Genomic DNA, 7,847 nt, shown 5'->3' with positions numbered 1-7,847 from the left:
TGAGATTAGTTCACTTATGCACTTAAATATGCCTGTTCTGTATCAATAGAAAAGTTAATTTCTGATGGTAGAATTCAGAGTAAAGGTTATTTCTGAGAGATGGTTATTGGCTAGGAAGGGGCACAAGGGAGGCTTTTTAGGTGATTTTCCTTGATCTGGTTCATTACCCGGGTATATTCACCAAGACAAACACTTAAAATTAGTGCCTTTTACTGTATATATGTGATATCTCAATTTTTAATAACCATAGGTATATTTTAAGAAAAGTATGTCCCCAGTTTAAAACAATGTAAATTTAGGGACACAGTCCTTTCAGAAATTGAGAACTGCCTTGTGTGCTAGTGGTCTTTGGGAAAAAATTATAAAGTTATGGCTAGGGCAACACAATAATCTTACAACTGTTGTTTTAATGGCTCATATTTGAAATCCAAGATTGTTTGTGTTTGTGACTTTGAACCAAACTCCCATCTAAGATGGCAGATTGTAACCATTTTCCTCCTAAACATAAAGTCTGTAAGAGAACAAATCTGCCGTGGCTGGTGTGGCTCAGTGGATTGAGTGCTGGCCTGCAAACTGCAAGTTCACCTGTTCGATTCCCAGTCAGGGCACATACCAGGGTTGCAGGCCAGATCTCCAGTTGGAGGTGTGCAAGAAGCAACCAATCACATTGGTGTTTCTCTCTCTCTTCTTCCCTTTCCTGCTCTCTAAAAATAAACAAATAAAATCTTAAAAAAAAAAGAACGAAGCTGAAGATTATTTATACCTGTTGAAATGCATTTACTCTAGTGTTGCATTCATGCCTATGAATTCTCTTTGTGCATAGGGCAGGAGGCTGCATGACAGATTGAGGAAAATTTTGCCAGTGTGTGAAAAACAGCAGCCCTGCCCCCTGTTTAAATCTTGGTTGTGATCTGGAAGCTGTCCAATGTTGTTAAGCGTCAAGGGTACTCCAGGGATTGTTACTGCCAAAGGGCAAACCTGAGTGAAACCGTGGGACAAAGCTATGCAGAACCACCTTGGCAAGTATTTGGAAGGTGCCTGCCATGTGATTCAGCCGAAACAGTCTGGTGGAAATGGTATGTTGCTCTTCATATAAACAATGGTGGTATCCAGGAGTTTCTTAGAAACCCTTGGGATTAAGGGTTTAAATCAGATTATGGAGAAAGGACATATTGCAAGAACGTTATTGTAGGCATCTGATGTCAACACGCCCTATATCAGTGAGTAATTCGTCATGAGTCACTTTCATAGTGTCACTGTTTCCCTATAGGTTACACCTTGATTCTATTGTTATGATGAGGAATTGGTTCTGAATAGTTAACCTATAGTAATTCCTCTTTGGCTTTGTGACATTCAAGTCCTCAGCAGCTCACATCTAAGCTGGAATGGCCACCTAGCTGGTCTTCCCATCTGCATTTTCTTTTTCCATTTTGTGATGTAAGCTGAACACAGATGGGCCCCTCCTATATGCAAAGCAGATGCTTTGTGTATACTACTTATGAGACCTAGCCATGTTATTCTCTTTCATAGAAGTCATTGATGTGCCATAGGTCCATAAACTTTGTTAGAAGCTGTGTAGTGGAGTGGTTAGTACTGCTTCTGGAACCGGACTGGGTGCAAATCCTGACCATGCCACTTCCTAGCTGTGTAACGTCAAACTAGTTCCTCCACCTCTTTGTGCCTTAGGTTCCTATTGTATTATATAATGCAAAATATATCACCTCCCCCCTAAAGATTTTGTGAAGATTTAAAGAGCTAAAACATGTAAAACACTTAAAGCTGTATCTTAGTAGCACACAGTGTCGTAGCAAACATTCACAAATTATTCATAAAATACAAGGTCTGTCCACAGGGTATCCAGCCATGTAATATGAAAAATAGAGACATTTATTGAGGAAGATACAAAATACTAGAAACATTGTACATAGGACAATGATGCCTCAGTCCTCTTCAAAGTAGGCACCTTGGGACCTCACACAGTTCTCCTAATCGCTATCAGCTGCCCCTTCATATTTTCCTGAATCTTATGGACAGTCTGAAATCTCTTCCCTTTCAAAGGTTATTTTAGTGTTGGAAAAAAGCTGAAAATCACAGGTTGCCAAATCTGAGCTATAAGGGACCTGAGTCACCTGGGTGATTTGATGTTTCGCCAAAAAACTTTGCATGAGACGTGATGCATGAGCAGGCACATTGTTATGATGAAGCTGCCAATAACCAGTTGCCCATAGCTGCGGCTTTCTAAATCATTGGAATAGTTTCTGTGGAGGAATGTTCAAGGTTAATGCAAAATTCAATGCAGATTCATTGCTCTACTCACTCAGACATTTTGAATGTGACAGCCACACAGTATAAATGCTCACTCAATGGTGTCTACCACCCCCAGTGACTAGTACAGTGAAGTCATTGTTTGTGCACATTCGTTCCATTCCACTCTCCTTGGCTGCCAGGTTACATCGATGTCATGCAAATCATTCTCATTACATGGACGATGATTGCACTTTTTCCAGAGAGACCTCATATGCTTTTATTCTAACGGTGTTGATTTATGTCAGTGAACTCTTTGTTTGTGCTAGGGTGGGAGGCCGAAGAATATGTGACAGGTGAGGAAAATGCTGGGTTCTTTTTTCCTAATTTACATATTTTATAGTTTATGCTATTACCAGTTGTCCCAATTTCTTCCCACTTTGTTCACTTCCAACCAGCCCTGCCCCCGATCTCACAGTCAGTCCTCACACCGTTTTCCATGTCCGTGGGTCATTCATATATGTTCTATGACTAATGCCTTCACCTTCTTTCAACCAGTCCCCACCTCCCCACACTCCTCTTACAGCTGTCAGTCTGTTCCATATTTCTATGCCTCTAGTCCTATTTTGCTTAGTTTATTTTGTTCATAAGATTCCACTTATGTATATAAGTGAGATTCTATGGTATTTGTCTTTCACCAACTGGCTTATTTCACTTAGCATAATAGTCTCGAGTTCCATCCATGCTGTCACAAAAGTAAGAGTTCCTTCATTTTTACTGCTGCATAGTATTCCATTGTGTGAGTGTACCACAGTGTTTGTTAGCAATGTGGGAGAGACACCAGCCCTTCCCTATTTTATGGTATAGTCATACAGCAGACTGCTACAGAGCAATGAGAAAGAATGAATCACTGCTACTATGACGTAGTAACTGAATAAAAGCTGGACAAGGGTAAATATTAGACAATCCCATTTATATAAAGCCCCAAAACAGGCCAAACAAAGCAATGATGATATAAGTCAGAAGAGGATTGTCTTTCTTTCTCTTCCTGAAGCCCACTACCTTCAATTCCAAACTGCCAGAGTAGAGACCACAACACCTTCATTTCTGTGAGTCAGCTTGGGCCTTTGAAGTGGTGGACCTGGGGATCAGGATCACCAGGGACACTGTTTCTAATTTAAATTTCTAGTTCCCTCTCTGGGATTTTTTCACCAGTCTGGAGTGGGGGCAAGGAATTTGTATTTATGTCTAGCACATGGGATACCCAGGGAAAAGACCCAGGGAACAAATATTCAAGCCTCCTTCTCCTTCCATGTCCCGCTGGTATCTCCCATTGGCTGAACCCAATCAGAAGGCACAGGTAAGGAGCCTGGTGAAGTAGCCTACGCAGGTCAGCTTCTTGGGTCTGAGTAGATCCAGGGGAAGACATCCAGCACCCGTGTTAACTCACCGAATCCCAACCAACATCAATGCTATGAAAACCATTCTTAGCCCATATTACAATTGAGGAAATTGGGGCCCACAGGCAGGTCCTCAATTTCCCACACAAACAATGCTCACTGCTACCTACAGGGCATTAGTCTTAACAGGATTTGCATGGAAGCCCTTATGGCCTGGATGCCTCTCCTCTGAATGCCCAGCTTATTTCACTCCTTACCTTTCACTCACAGCTTCATCCTTTTTTCTCCCGTACCACTTACAGTCAGAGCTGCAGAGGCCACAATTCATTACTCTCCTGGTTCCATAAATGTACGGAATGTGGAGTCAGAGAGTTAAGGAAGATGTCATCCAGCTCTCTCACATTACAGAATGATTGGCAGCCCAAATCTACTTCCTGTATTCACTTTCCATTCCCTGGCTACGCTGTACGCTGCAGGAGGGCAGAAACCAAGTCTCTCACACCATCTCTGTCTTCCACACTCCTCAGCAGAGTGGAACACATTGCCGACACTCAACACCACTCATGTTAGTTTGGTTAATTGTTATTATTTGAATAACAGATGGATTATTTTAGCTTTGAAATTATCTTGCTGAATATAAGAGAGAAAAACAAACACCCTCATCCACAGCTGTTGAGAGTAGAAGTTGGTAAACTGTGTAACTGTCCATTGCCAAAATGTCAAAATGTAATACAATTCTTTAAAAAAGCAGTATGTTCTCACTTGGCAATCTCACTTCTAGGAGTTCACCCAAGGACAAACTCATAGGCATGTGCAGTGATATTTATGGATACGTGTTCTTCTCGGTGTTTATAATAGTGAGCGTATGAATATGCACACATTGTGCAAAACCAACACACAACTGTCCTACAGGGAGTCCAGGAAGATGAACTGCAACCTCTGTAAGAAATCAGCCCCAAACAGTGAGGACTTGATGAATAACAACCAGTTTTGGGCTGAATATCAGCCAGAATAGCTGGCTATTGTTCATCAAGTTATTAACCCTCTCCCATACCTTCTGATTTAGGAGCAGAGAAAGCCAAGTGTGCTCCCCTAACCATTCACATAATGCCCATGTCTAGTTAGCCCACCTCCAGCTCCCCTGCCAGCAACCCTCACTCAGGGCTGGCTTGCAGCCTTTATTTTCTTTCCCTATATCAAGTCTTTCAACTCCTCTCTCTGCCTTTGAGTCTGCCAAGTGTGTGCTTCCTTCTCACAGCTAGCTTTGCATAAATAACTTTTGCTTGTTCTCATGTGGGTGGCCTTCATTTATTTCTACAACTGGAAACAACCAAAAGATTTGAGAACAGAAAATTTAAATAACTTATGGCATATATGATGGAATATTATGCAGTGATCAAAAATCAAATTCTGCCCTGGCTGGTGTAGCTCCGTGGATTGAGCACAGGCTGCGAACCAAAAGGTTGCTAGTTCAATTCCCAGTCAGGGCACATGCCTGGGTTTGCAGGCCAGGTCCCCAGTAGGGGACACGAGAGCGGCAGCCACACCTTGATATTTCTCTCCCTCTCTTTCTCCTTCCTTTCCCCTCTCTCTAAAAATAAATAAATAAAATCTTTAAAAAACATCAAGTTCTGCCTTGATCCATGTGGCTCAATGGGTTGGGAGTTGTCCCACAATGCCAAAAGGTCACCAGTTTGATTCCAGGTCAGGGTACATGCCTCGGTTGTGGGTTCTGTCCCTGGTTGGGTGCATACGAGAGGCAACCAATTGATGTTCTCTCTCACACCAATGTTCTCTCCCTCTCTTTCTCCCTGCCTTCCCCTCCATAAATACTAATAAATAAAATGTTTTTTTTAATCAAATTCTTTGAAGAAAATAAAGTCAATTGGTAAAATGCTTATGAAATAATATCAGGTGAAAAAAGAAGGAAGCATAGTTATAAATACAGTATGATGTATACACAATTATACGTTGCTTATATATTATATGCATTAGAGATATGCTTACATATTTTCGTGCACACCACAGAAAAAATTTAAGGAAATTTAAGGAAATTTAAGGAAATCCACCAAAGTGCTAACAGTTGTTTTTTCTGGTTTGGTGATACTATGTATTATTTTTCCACATTGAATATGTATGTATTTTGTAATAAAAAAATTTAGGTTAAAAAATATACCTTCAGTTTTAACATGCTTATGAAGAATTTATGATTACAAACTAGGTAATTAGCATCTTTCCTACCCCTTCCCTTGTTGGTTCCCCAGTTACAGAACTTTTATATCTCTTTAAAAAAAAACACCCAGTCTGGGTGTTTTTTCTTTTTCTTTTTTTATTGTGGTAAAATACACATAAAATTTACCATCTAAAGTGTACAATTTGCCCTGGCTGGTGTGGCCCAGTGGATAGAGTGCCAGGCTGCAAACCAAAGGGTCACCGGTTCAATTCCCACTCAGGGCACATGCCTGGGTTGTAGGCCAGGTCCCCAGTAGGGGGCGAGTGAGAGGTCACTGCACATTGATGTTTCTTTCCCTCTCTTTCTGTCTCCCTTCCCCTCTCTAAAAATAAATAAATAAAGTCTAAAAAATTTTTTTAAAAAATCGAGTCTCTTCACAATACCATGCAAAAAATTCACTATCTGGCCCTTACCACTCCAACACATCACTTAAAAAAATAATAAAGTGTACAATTCATTGACATTAAGTCTGTTCACAATGTTGTGCAACAATCACAACTATTCATTTTCAGAATTTTTTCATCATCCAAAACAGAAGCTCTGTGCCCATTAAACTACAACTCCTCATTCATGTTTCCCACATAGTCCCTGGCTACTTCTATTCTACTTTGTCTCATAGTGTAGCAGGGTGCAGCCAAGAGGGGGGGCCCCAAGTAGGGATTTGGAATGGGGTCCAGAATTCAAGATGTTCAGGAAATATTAGGATGTCCTCACAATCCCCCCCCCCACCACCACAGGTATGGGTTGGGGGAAGGGACAAATGGAGCAGGGCCATTGAGAACTGTTTTGCATAGCAACAGCTTTGCAGCTAACCTCTGGTGTGGTCATTTAACATATCTATAACTTTTAACTGGTTGCATAGATATGTTAAGTAGCTGTGGCCATGCTCTGAGCCAGGGGAATGGTAGTAACTTCCCCACCAAGAAGTAACTGGGGGGCACATCCTCTAAGTTACAGTGCCTGCGGGGAACTTGGAGAAGATTGGCTCCATGACATAGGGCCATGCCTGCCCCGACTCACGGCCCCAACCCAGTAAATTTGGAAGGATATGGGAGTGCTGGCAAGTGTAGCCAATTGTGGAAGGAATCGGAAATGAAGCTGCAAAGGAAGATTGGTGCTGGGATTTAAACCAAGATGCAATTTAAACCAAGCAGCCATTGTGGAGAGAGAACCACGAGGCTTTGCCAGAATGGGGACTCCCATGGCCCTATGAGAGAGAATCGCCACTCGGCTTTGGCAGAGTGGCAACCCCCCCTCCTCATAGCCATTGGAGGGAGAACCACACATCTTTAGCAACGTGGGGACTCCTGTGGCCATTGTGCAGGGAGAGCCACGCGTTTTAGTCTGAGTGGAAACTCCTGCAGCCGTTGCGCAGGGAGAGAACCATGTGGCTTTGCCAGAGTGGAGACTCCCTCGGCCATTATGCAGAGAGGACCACTTGACTGTGGACATGTGAGAGAACCACTAGGTCTTTAGCGGAGTGGGGACCCCCGTAACTTTAGAAGGGGGAACCACCACCCGGCTTTAGCAGAGATCCCGGCGACACAGCTGATGATGCCGGGAACGGAGGGAGGCCTACCAGCCAAGATGGATTTCTGGGAGGAACTGAGTGCTGCCTGAGCCATGGACTTCTATTTCCTTTCCTGAGATACGGTACCCCAGACTGGGCAAAGGGGGAAGGAAGACTGTGTGTCTTTGTGGGTGTTTTAAGGGACTTTGGGGTTTTGATGAAGACATTAGGTCACTACTTTAAGTCTGCATAGCATTAAATAAACATTTCCTTTCCTTTTCAAGAATCTCTGGCATTGAGAGATGTCTTTCCTCTGGTGGAGGACATAAGGAACCTAGGGGTTCCTTTCTGTAATAATATATCACCCTTGCCCCACCTTGTTGTTCTGTAACAATAGGTGTGAATTCTATATGCCTCATACAAGTAGAATCATACAATATTTGTCCCTTTTTGTCTGGCT

The sequence above is a fragment of the Phyllostomus hastatus genome, unplaced genomic scaffold (genome assembly GCF_019186645.2).
Source record: "Phyllostomus hastatus isolate PE091 unplaced genomic scaffold, TTU_PhHast_1.1 phas_contig_58, whole genome shotgun sequence".
Lineage (NCBI taxonomy): Eukaryota > Metazoa > Chordata > Mammalia > Chiroptera > Phyllostomidae > Phyllostomus > Phyllostomus hastatus.
This window is presented reverse-complemented; position numbering follows the sequence as displayed.